The following is a 12,500-nucleotide window of genomic DNA, read 5'->3' on the forward strand; positions in this document are numbered from 1 at the left end:
ATCAATCCCCACCACCCCCACAAAAAAAAAAAAAAAAAAAAAAAAAAAAAAAAAAAATCTCTTTATCTCTTTGACTGCCATTTTGCATACCTTTCCTAATTACCAATCACTCTTAAGAAATATCTACTCATTCTACAGCTACACCCAATCTTTAACTAGGAAGAAATTGCAAACTGCGTTCTTTTCCATCGCCAACTTTCATGCTTATAGACTTCACGCATTGCTTCTGGAGCTGCTAATTGTTTCGTGTGGCTGTCAAAGAGTTATTAGTGAACATGTACGTATTGATCGGTCGGTGATGGTGCTGGCCCCTCCTGCTCTGGCCCCATATTCAGTTCCTCAACACGGCGTGTCTGTTCCTCTTCCCCTTTCTCTCCCGCCGCTCCGATTTCTTTCAGCCTCCACACCAGTTGCTCGGTAGTTCAGTGTGACTGTGTTGTGGTTACGCTCTGATCTGTAGGGATAAAATTTGGGACGTCCTGGTTGAACTGCCTCAAATAAGAAAGTTATACAAATGAATATCGGAGTGGGAATATCAGTAGTTTTTTTTCTTTTCTTTCTTTCTTTCTTTTTTATCTTCTCACCTCTTGTCGTCTAGCTTAAGGTAAAGTTACTCCAGCGAGTATCTGACCTGAACTGTTTTCTTCTGTGTTGTCCTGCCTAAGGTGATGCAAAGCACACTATTGTCTGATTGTTGCTCATAATGGTTTCTACATCAAAGCCAGTATTCTGAAGGGCTCCGCTCTTAAAGGACGATTTTTAGAGGTCGTAGAGGTGATCAGCTGGATTTTCGAGTTTCTTCCAATTAATGATGCGGGATTGTCGCTGAACTATTACAGGAGTCATGAAAACACCTTTAAGAATCTTAGTATCTACCGCCTGTTGAAAAGCAAGAGATGACATATTAAAGAATACGAAGCTACGTCTGAAGTCATATTATCAAGTCAATCTTCCTCCCTCCTCTCACAACCTGCAATGAACGCTCACCTCGGCGAGTTAATGAGTGATACAATCTTTCTAAATGACGAGGTTCTTCAGGAAACGGGTTGTTTGATAATGGCGGTCTTCATCCCGTTAGCTTCCTTTTTTTTTCCAGACCCGAGGCAGGGTTTTCAGCATCACCAGTTTACTAGGTCCCGGCGCCACAAAACAAGAACTGCAAATGCTGGCAACATTCCATCACTCCAGCAAGACCTCTTGTGGAGGCTACTGTGTGTGTGTGTGTGTGTGTGTGTGTGTGTGTGTGTGTGTGTGTGTGTGTGTGTGTGTGTGTGTGTGTGTGTGTGTGTGTGTGTGTGTGTGTGTGTGTGTGTGTGCATTCCCATAGTTTTCTTATTAATGAAGTAATAGATAAACTTCTCCATCCATCCAATAAGTGATGAGCGAGGCGGAGCTATCCCGTGTTCACCTGCGAGCAAGTCTCTCGTTGACTGAGCCACCAACCTGAGTCACAGGTGTATTGTGTACCAGCAACACCTGTCCTTTTTAACAATAAGACAGGTCTTTTGATTCCATGGGGGTGTAGCTCAGTGGTAGAGCATTCGACTGCAGATCGAGAGGTCCCCGGTTCAAACCCGGGCGCCCCCTAATACTCGTTTTTCTTTTAGTGAATCTTTTCAAACAGGTGCGAGGTGTTGAGATACGTGTTGTACAGCTTCTTTTTATGTGGGGGTGTAGCTCAGTGGTAGAGCATTCGACTGCAGATCGAGAGGTCCCCGGTTCAAACCCGGGCGCCCCCTACATTTTGTTTTACTACCAGTCTGTGCAAAGAGACGAGGCAAGCAGTTCATGCTCAGCAGACATACTTCACGTTCTTTTTCGAGACTCATTTGCCATGACTGCCTTATCATTCCATGTACCAACCAATCGTCCCTGCGAGAGATCTTAATCTTATCCCTGGATAGTATTCCTCCTGGATTTTATCGTAGTTTATTCTTGTGCATTTCAGTGTTGCCTCCGCCCTCTTCACGCCACTCATCGTGGTGGTGTCCCTGGCTGGCAATATGTGTCCCCTTCTCAGCTTTGGTGTTGCTGCTGCGTTACCTGGACACCGCCGACACACCTCAACTTCTGTCTGGTACAGCTCACAATGTCCTCCAGGCACTCCGACTTGTACTACCTTGTCGAACACCTACAACATGTCTTCTGCTTCACTACAGACGCTCGCAGTCTCCAAGGAGTTGAGCAATGTCACTGACCAACCAACTATCCGTCCTAGACGTGCCGTAGTTGTGACTCTGCCTTCATCAGTGACGCAATGGAGCCTCCATCAGTGCATGTCTGTCGATCGCTAGCAGAGTAAAGCAGATGTTCCGCGGCGTGTCACGGGGCTCCTCATTTTAGGTAAGGCACCGCAGCATGTGGACTGAGGCTGGCACACCTGTTCCCCACGGCACAACAAAATATGTGACTGTGGTGCATTTCCCCTCCAAGACTTCATCCACCTGTCTTCCTCTAATTTACCTATTTTGCTCCCTCAGATCATTGCATTTCACCAGCGATATGCATTTCATCAGGTATATACACTAAGAAGTATTCAATGCAAGAGGGAGACGATGACACTTAGAATCCAGTGCAGATTTCAGGTAACGTGGCAGTCTTGCTCTGTATGGCACTGTTCCCCTGCCTCTAGCCTGTCCGTCCCATCAGGTGTATCCGATGTAGGCGGGAAACGATGACATTTAGGATCCAGTGCAGGTCTTTAAGCCTTTCACTACTAGACAGCTTTTCCCATAATCACCTGCAACTTTTTAGACGCTTATTTTGTTCGATTTTATTTTTCATGTGTGTATAACTGAGTCTCTTGAATATCTGTAGCTTAGGAAAGACATTACTAACCTCCATTTTTTTCATTCTCTCTCTCTCTCTCTCTCTCTCTCTCTCTTATCTATAAACTCATGACGATGCTGTTAAGAACCTCCCCCTTCAGGAGATGGACGCAACCTGCAAGCCTCCATCCATTCCTGTCCCTACCTGCCTGCTCTAATCCTCTCATTCTGCTGTACGCTCTTCTCTCTCATATACTCGTACCTCGTCCTCCCATCTCCCGGCGGGTGTTTCTCTTGCATCTACCATATCTGCCATACTCTTTACTCTCTCCCAGTGTTGCTTTCCGCCAGTCTCCCTGTCACCAATCCATCTGATAGGGTTACACTTGACACACTTCCACCACTTCATACTTCACTCCATCACCTTTATGGCCCCTATCCTTAAACGCTTTGCTCTCTCTCTCTCTCTCTCTCTCTCTCTCTCTCTCTCTCTCTCTCTCTCTCCCACAAGGATTCTTTTCAAAGGCCGCGGAGATTATTATTCGGGCTTTCGAGTGTATGTGTGCGTGTGTTTTTGTTTTTCTTTTCTCCAGTTGATAATATCTTTGCTAAACGGTCACTCGATTTCTTAAGAGTATTCGTAGAAACTTCATTAACTTCCTCTGCAGGATAATACGCTGGAATGTTTAAAGAAATAAGGATCTATGTGCCATTTTATATACCAGTTGCTATAAAGAAGTTTTCATAATTGGTCTTCAAATGGAGTGATACATGAATCGGGTAGACACAGTTATCAGGTTGTTAGTACCGAGTCATTAGGGAAGCTTTGTGATAAAGGGATTTATGACAATCAGATTCGTCCACATTAGATCACATAGGTCATTATTTCTTCAAACATTCCAGCTTATTATCCTGCAGAGGAAGTTAGTGCAGCTTCTATGAGTACTGTTAAGAAAGCGAGTGACTGTTTAGCAAAGATATCATTAATTGGAGAAAAAAAAAAAAATACATGCACACATACACACGAGAACCCCAATGATGATCTCCGCGGCTTTTGAAAAGAAAGAGAGAGAGAGAGAGAGAGAGAGAGAGAGAGAGAGAGAGAGAGAGAGAGAGAGAGAGAGAGAGAGAGAGAGAGAGAGATTTACGTTATGGCCCGAGCTAATGAGTGGAAATATATAGGGATGTTTTTATGAAGGGACTGCCACATGTAGGTTTGATGACTTCTTCCAGTTTTCTCTGTTTTCTTGTGTTCTCTTCTACTCCACCTTTTCTTCCTATTCCACCTCCACCTCCTCCTCCTCCTCCTCCTCCTCCTCCTCCTCCTCCTCCTACTTCTACATGACGGATATAGGTATGTATGTTTCACAGAGGAACAGGCACATGTACTGTAGGTCTGATGGCTTCTTGCAGCTTCCTTTTGTTTATCTTTTCCATCACTTCTCTCATCCATTCCTGTAACAACACCAGCATTTCCTAGATGGCTCAATACACGGCTGCTATTTCTAAACACTTCAAGCACTTTAACATGTTCCACCATTTCCCCCAGCCACTCCTATAACACCACCACCATTTACCAGATAACCCAATACACAAATGTTACCTTTAAAAAAAATTCAAATACTTTAACATGCCCGTCATTACAAACAATATGAATGACGTATAGATAGGTAACAATTTCCTAGATAACCCAATATACGAGTGTTACCTTTAAATACCTCAATACTTTAACACCCCCGTTATGACAAACAATATGAACGGCAGATATATAAACAGACAAACAAACAGTACATTATAAAGACGAGGTCAGTTTTTTTTTTTCTTTTTTACTTATTTATTCTTTTTTTTTTTCAGAGCCTAACACCCCTCATTTAATCTTTCACATCTTCCTCCGACTGAGTTACCTGCCACAATGCTTGCCTCTGCTTATATGACCTTTAGTCCCGCACCGCTTTGATGGAAATGCTACCCACCACTTACGATTCACGGAGGGGCAGGGAGGGACGAGGCGGGAAGAACAAGGCAAGGATCGGGTAGAGAGCGAGTAAAGAAGTGTGTGTGTGTGTGTGTGTGTGTGTGTGTGTGTGTGTGTGTGTGTGTGTGTGTGTGTGTGTGTGTGTGTGTGTGTGTGTGTGTGTGTGTGATTAGTGTGTGTGTGTGTGTGTGTGTGTGTGTGTGTGTTTCACTGTTTGATCTGCTGCAGTCTCTGACGAGACAGCCAGACGTTACCCTAGGAACGAGCTCAGAGCTCATTATTTCCGATCTTCGAATAGGTCTGAGACCAGGCACACACCACACACCGGGACAACAAGGTCACAACTGACTTACATCCCGTACTACTCACTGCTAGGTGAACAGCACCTACACGTGAAGAGACACAAATATCTCCACCCGGGAATCGAACCCCGGTCCTCTGGCTGAAAGCCAGCGCTCTAACCACTGAGCTACCGGGTGTGAGTGTGTGTGTAAGATAGAGAGAGAGAGAGAGAGAGAGAGAGAGAGAGAGAGAGAGAGAGAGAGAGAGAGAGAGAGAGAGAGAGAGAGAGAGAGAGAGAGAGAGAGAGAGAGAGAGAGAGAGAGAGAGAGAGAGAGAGAGAGAGAGAAAGAAGAGAAAAGAAAACAAAGAAAATACAAAAACAAGCATAACAAACAGGAACAAGTGGAGGAAGAGAGAGAAAAAGAAGTAAGAAACAAGACAAGAGATAGGAAGATGAAGAAAGAAGAGAAGTATAAGAGAGGGAGAGAGGAAAGAGAGAGTAGGAGGGAAGGACAAACACACAGGTGGCACCCGATGAGCGGCGTCTACCTGGCTGAGTGACGGACAAGCTGGCAACCCACAAGTGTCATGTGCACGCAGAGCCAAGCTGTCTGGAGAGAGAGAGAGAGAGAGAGAGAGAGAGAGAGAGAGAGAGAGAGAGAGAGAGAGAGAGAGAGAGAGAGAGAGAGAGAGAGAGAGAGAGAGAGAGAGAGAGAGAGAGAGAGAGAGAGAGAGAGAGAGAGAGAGAGAGAGAGAGAGAGAGAGAGAGAGAGAGAGAGAGAGAGAGAAAGTAACTGAGATGCCGAACACAAGAATGCACTATCCCGTCCTCTCTCTCTCTCTCTCTCTCTCTCTCTGACGCAAGATCCGGGTGACATATTCGAGGCATGTGTAGTGATTGCTTTGCTGAGACAAACATTAGTATAACATTAAAAAAAAAAAAAAAAAAAAAAAAAACATCGAAAGTCTGAGCATGTGGATCGCTGTTCTATATTTTGTCTCCAGCAAGTGGTGTTCCTGATAAGCTTTGTGAATGCATGCAATATTTTTAGTACGATGAATATTAACCATAGACAATAAAAACTAACACAACTAAGTATTTCCTTCACTGAGAGATGCATGATTAGTTTCGTCAGCATTCAGTTCAGTTATTCCGCCAAGTGTTCCTCCGCCGCGCCAGACAACAGGAGGACAAGGCAGCGCAGGGACTAACGAGGCGTGTTTACCAGTAATGAGACTCAGGTGTGGCGTCCCATCACCTGCCCGCTCCTGATTAATGGCCGCCTTTATCACCATAACAATTTAATGAACTTCGACGAAAATGTTACAGGAGGGATTAAAAAGAAAAAGTAGGTAGTTTATTAGTGCTCTCATCGCATCTGCTGTAGCCTGCACGCGCGAGCGGTGTGTGTGTGTGTGTGTGTGTGTGTGTGTGTGTGTGTGTGTGTGTGTGTGTGTGTGTGTGTGTGTGTGTGTGTGTGTGTGTGTGTGTGTGTGTGTGTGTGTGTGTGTGTGTGTGTGTGTGTGTGTTCCTTTGGTTTCCTTGGTGAAGGAAGAACAATGATGCCAGCACTTCTAGTCAGTAATGAGTGGCGGGACGAGGCAGTCACGTGTTCACCTTCCTTTACTCACTGAATCACATGTGTACTCGTTTTGTGTATCAAAAACACCTGTCCTTCCTAACACTGACATGTCTTATTCATATCTAAGGGGGATGTAGCTCAGTGGTAGAGCATTCGACTGCAGATCGAGAGGTCCCCGGTTCAAACACAGGCGCCCCCTGAGATATCATATCATGATATTTTGCAAGAGGCAGCCCTCTCTCTCTCATGCATCCTTGGCCTTGATGTGAGTGTTGATGGTTTTGCAAAGTGAAAATAATGCAGTATCTCAGTTCGTATTTCTTGAAAGAGCAACAATATATTTCCCGCCGTCTGTGTGGTTATTTCTGATACTGTGGATTGTGTGTTGTGCTCCAAGGAGGGGAGGTGAGGGGCACATTTCCTACAGGACACATCTCCTACATACTCGTATTTAGCAATTTTTAAAGAGTAATGATATATTTCCTACAGGGATAAAGTATGTCTTCTACACACAGCAGGTGTAGGAAATATGCTGGATACTTAGTTACTATGTATCAAATGTGCTTCACACTTGTCTTTGTGTAGGAAATATGACCGATGTGTAGGAACTGCGGCAGTGTAGCATAACTCCTTCAGTTATACTGTCATATCTCTGACAAACATTACATGAGATCATAGGCAAAAGTCTGGAGAATATTGATGTTTATAAGATAAAACTGTAGAAACTGGAAAGATCATTAATTAAATAGGAACTTTCTATTTCTCATTAAAATGGCACTTTTTATTTCTCACTAAAACATACGCACATAAAAAGAAACATTTTACAATACAAGCCAGACTTGGTCCAGGAGCGGTGGAGTACAAGAAATGCCGTCTTCCTCCATCGAATGGAGAAATAAAATACTGCTGAATCGAGACTAAACTCGAGTTAACTCATGTCTGAATGATAACGATACTGTGCAGAACGGACATATACCAAGCTAAGTATTTGTTGACAGGTCAAGATCGTTAGGAGTGTAGTGAGACAAACGCCGAATACAGACTGAGGCTCCCCGCTTGGGAGATGCGCGTACACAGTGTAGGAAATGTGACAGAAGACATTACTTTGTGTAGGAGATATGCTGCATCCTTATAAGATATGTGTCAGAACAGATTTTTGAGCGTAGGAAATATGTCACTACTCTGAAACGGCTAGATTTTTAGATGTGTCTGTAGGACACTCAGTTTTGGTGTAGGAAATGTGCTGGATACTCATTTTTGTGTAGGAAATATGACCACCTATATGTAGGATACGTGGCAGTATTCCAGTTATTGTAGGTTTGTAGAAGTGACTACGCCTCCTTCATGGGCGGCGGCTCCAGATGCAGTGACGTGCCCGCCTCTCATGCCTCCATACGCGTGCGTGTGCACACACACACACACACACACACACACACACACTCTCTCTCTCTCTCTCTCTCTCTCTCTCTCTCTCTCTCTCTCTCTTCCCTAGGATAACTTATTTCCCGTCAAAAGTTATATAATACAACAAGGGTACAAGTAAGTGAAATGGAGAGAAGAGGAAGGGCGATGAGAAGAAATACAAAGAAGGAAGCAATAGACACAGGGGAGTGAAAATGATCAGGTCTTGATGTCACCGAGCGAGTGAGTCAGTAATGGGCCACAGCATTTCCCACGTTCACCTCACTATTGTTGACCATATTCTGAAACTCTCCACCGAGGCATCCCGACTACAAATTTTCAAAAAAGCTCTAAAAATAATGAACTTACACTGACTATCAAAGATCTTTTTTTTATGGTTCTAGTAACGAATTAACAAGAAACACTCTTGAGAACCCGGGTAATAATTGGTGTGACCTTTGAAAAGAGTTACGATAAGAGAGCAAGCTGAAACGTTGTGGTGAGCGTGATAGTGAACGATAAGTTGCAAGACATCCTGAGAGCACAGACCGACGTGTGGTATTAGTTTAAACCCTTTCTGCCCTGATGCGCGATACGAACATGATAGTCACTTGAAAATATCCCACACCAGAGAGAGAGAGAGAGAGAGAGAGAGAGAGAGAGAGAGAGAGAGAGAGAGGCATAAATAGACGCACCTCAGTGGTAAGATTCTTTCATGCACCAAGAATGCTGTTATTACAATTGAAGGATGCCTCGAAGCAGCGCCAGGAGGACGGGAGGAGCGGTGGGATCATAATAACAAACGAAATTCCAGTGCTTCTTGAAGGTTACAGAAGCGACCTCGAAAAGATTGACACACGCGCACGCACACACACACACACACACACACACACACACACACACACACACACACACACACACACACACACACACACACACACAAGAACACTTACCATGCATATTCTCTTTTTTATTAATGCAGATTCGTAGAGGACAAATTTAAAATGAATGTTACAATGGGAACTGAATTGGTTAGAGAAATAAGTAGATGGAAATAATAATAATAGGAAGGAAGGAAGGAAGGAAGGAAGGAAGGAAGGAAGGAAGGAAGGGAAGGAAGGGAAGGAAGGGAAGGAAGGAAGGAAGGGAAGGGAAGGGAAGGGAAGGAAGGAAAGAGAAAGGAAAGGAATAGAAAGGAAAGACAAGAAAAGGAAAGGAAAGGAGGAAAGAAAGGAAAGGAAAGGAAAGGAAAGGAAAGGAAACGAAAGGAAAGAAAGGGAGGAAGGAAGGAAGGAAAGAAAAGAAAGAAAGGAAAGAAAGAAAGAAGAAAAAAGAGAAAGAAGGAAAGATATATGGAAGGAAGGATAAGATAAAGAAACAAAAATACGAAAGAAAGAAAAAGAAAGAAAGAGAGAAAGAAAGTAAAAGAAAAAAGAAAGACAAAAAGGAAAAAAGAAAAAGAAGGATCACAGACGACTATGCAAGGATGAGATGAGAAATTTAGGTAAAGTGAAGTGCGCAGAGAGAGAGAGAGAGAGAGAGAGAGAGAGAGAGAGAGAGAGAGAGAGAGAGAGAGAGAGAGAGAGAGAGAGAATACAACACTCGCTACCTGATGTCCCTTTGTAATGGTGATGTATGTTTGCTGCCTCCTCCTCCTCTTCCTCCTCCTCTTCTTCTTCTTCTTCTTCCTCCTCCTCCTCCTTCTGCCTTTCTATCTCCTCCCTATTCTTCCTAAACTCTTCTCCTTTTCCTCCTCCCACTAATCTTCTCATCCTTTCCTTATTTTTCCTTCCATTAATCCACTGCCTTCTACTTTTCCTCCTCCTATTTCAGATCTTCTTTCATCATTGTATTCTCTCTCTCTCTCTCTCTCTCTCTCTCTCTCTCTCTCTCTCTCTCTCTCTCTCTCTCTCTCTCTTGTTTTGTCATTCTTTCTACTTCCTTCTGTCTCTTTTTTTGCTTCTAGTTTCCTATCATTCTTTTTTTCTTTCCCAATTTCCTCTTTCTTCATCTTTATTTTCCTTATCAGTAACACGTCTCTCTCTCTCTCTCTCTCTCTCTCTCTCTCTCTCTCTCTCTCTCTCTCTCACACACACACACACACACACACAAACACATAAGGAATGAGTGTGAGTGAGTGAGTGAGTAAGCGAATAAGTGAGTGAGCGAGTGAGAAAATTAGTAACAGGCAGACATGGGGAGAGAGAGAGAGAGAGAGAGAGAGAGAGAGAGAGAGAGAGAGAGAGAGAGAGAGAGAGAGAGAGAGAGAGAGAGAGAGAGAGAGAGAGAGAGAGAGAGAGAGAGAGAGAGAGAGAGAGAATAAGAACAGATATATAGACTAATAAAACTGAAAAAAGGTAGTCAGGTAGAAAATTTAAAGAGTGAGGTCAACAGACAGGCAGGTGAGAAAAGCAGGTAGAAGGTGCGGTGGGAAAGAATAGGGCGAAGGTTTGGAAGGTTTGGAAAGGTAAGCAGGATAAACAGGTATAGGTAAGGTAAAGGAAGGTATGAGCAGGTAAGCAGGTCAGAAAGGCAGGTAGGTAAGGGAGGTAAACAGTAATTTGAGATAGGTAAGGAAGGAGGGAAGGTATGGAAGGTTGGGGAGGGAGGAAGGGAGGGAGGTGGGCAAGCAGGCGGCCAGACAAGCACGCAGACGAGAGAGAGAGAGAGAGAGAGAGAGAGAGAGAGAGAGAGAGAGAGAGCGCAATCGATGTAACAACGCCTCCTCTCTCTCTCTCTCTCTCTCTCTCTCTCACACACACACACACACACACACACACACACACACACACACACACACACACACACACACACACACACACACACACACACACGGCCGACTCTAGTGTTGCTTGGTGTTAGGGGTGTTGGTTTGTCTGTGTGTCTATCTGTCTGTCGGTCTCGTGACGGTCAACCCTTCTTCCTCCTCCTCCTCCTCCTCTTCCTCCTCCTCCTCCTCCTAAACGACTCCAGACACTGTTTACCTCCAGTGACCCACATACTCCGCGCCAAGCCACTCCTCCTCCTCCTCCTCCTCCTCCTCCTCCTCCTCCTCCTCCTCCTCCTCCTCCAACTCCTGTTCTTTCTTCTTATCTCCTCTTCCCTCATCCTTTTTTTACTCCTCCCATTCTTCTCTTCTCTTCCTCTTCCTCCTCCTCTAGTTATTTTTCCTTATCTCTCCTTTCTTTCTTTTCTTCCCTACCCTTTTCCTACTCTTCCTTTCCTTTTTCTTCCCTATCATTCCTTCCCTCCTCCTCCTCCTCCTCTTTCTTTTTCTCTTTCCTTTTCTATTTATGATACTTGCCATACATTTCCCTACCCTTCCCTTCTTTTCTCTCCCCCACCTCCTCCTCCTCCTCCTCCTCCTCATCTTTTCTCTGCTCCTTCCCACTTTTCTTCCTTCTCTACCTCCTCCTCATCACCACAACCCTATTTTAGTCTTTCCCTTGTTCCTTCTCTTCCCTCCCTTATTCCCTCTCCCTCCCTTCCTTTCTCCTCCTCCTCCTCCTCCTCCCACACGCACTGCAGGAAATACTCTTGTTAAGGATTCGCAAAACCTGTCTATCCTTTGTATTCCTTTGTTTTTCACTGCTTTATTTTTCTCTTCCTCTTCTCCCATTTTTCTCTCCATTCCTCTTCATCTCTTCCTATTTCTCTAATTTCGATTCCTCCTTTGTTTCTTCTCATCTTCCTCCCTTTTTCTCTTATTCCCCCTCCACTTACTCTCTCTCTCTCTCTCTCTCTCTCTCTCTCTCTCTCTCTCTCTCTCTCTCAGCCAATATCACTTCCTCTGCTCACTTCCCTCCCTCCCTCCCTTTGTCTTTTCGTTTTCCTCCACTTGTTTTCCCTCCTCCTCCTCCTCCTCCTCCTCCTCCTCCTCCTCCTCCTCCTCCTCTTCTTCTTTTTCTTTTCCTATTGCTCCCGCGCAGTCCTCTCTTCCCTATCTTCTCTCCCATCTGCCTTTTTTTTCCTCATTTTTACTTTCCTCTATTCCATTCTGCGCTGTCTGTCTGTCTGTCTGTCTGTTTGTCTGTCTGTCTGTCTTTTTTTTTCTCTCTCTCTCTTAACATCCTTAACATAATTAGAACATTTACTTTTTTATTGCATTTTATCAAAGTATTGTAATCACAGTTCGTTTTTTTTTTTTTTTTTTTTACATCTTAAATAATTAGAATCTTAATGTGGTCTATAAATATCTGCGTGTGTGTGTGTGTGTGTGTGTGTGTGTGTGTGTGTGTGTGTGTGTGTGTGTGTGTGTGTGTGTGTGTGTGCACCACGGCGCTTTGGCAGAAGTAGTGTGGTTATGTAAGAAGGCGCGGTGTATATTGTGGGTTAGGTAACAGTGATGGTGTGTGTGTGTGTGTGTGTGTGTGTGTGTGTGTGTGTGTGTGTGTGTGTGTGTGTGTGTGTGTGTGTGTGTGTGTGTGTGTGTGTGTGTGTGTGTGTGTGTGTGTGTGTGTGTGTGTGTGTGTGTGTGTGTGTGTGTGTGTG

General features: G+C 44.2%; 1 protein-coding gene and 3 non-coding genes across 8 annotated transcripts in view; 3 read left to right on the forward strand and 1 right to left on the reverse strand.

Annotated features, from left to right (window-relative positions):
- Positions 1–12,500, reverse strand: part of LOC123515145 (tau-tubulin kinase 1-like) — a 108,454-nt gene that overhangs the window by 26,266 nt on the left and 69,688 nt on the right. The window lies entirely within an intron of this gene.
- On the forward strand, positions 1,516–1,587 carry Trnac-gca. Its single transcript has one exon. It is a non-coding gene; the product is annotated as a tRNA-Cys (tRNA).
- On the forward strand, positions 1,668–1,739 carry Trnac-gca. The gene has a single exon. It is a non-coding gene; the product is annotated as a tRNA-Cys (tRNA).
- Trnac-gca lies at positions 6,736–6,807 on the forward strand. The gene has a single exon. It is a non-coding gene; the product is annotated as a tRNA-Cys (tRNA).

This window comes from Portunus trituberculatus, chromosome 38, assembly GCF_017591435.1.
Source record: "Portunus trituberculatus isolate SZX2019 chromosome 38, ASM1759143v1, whole genome shotgun sequence".
NCBI lineage: Eukaryota > Metazoa > Arthropoda > Malacostraca > Decapoda > Portunidae > Portunus > Portunus trituberculatus.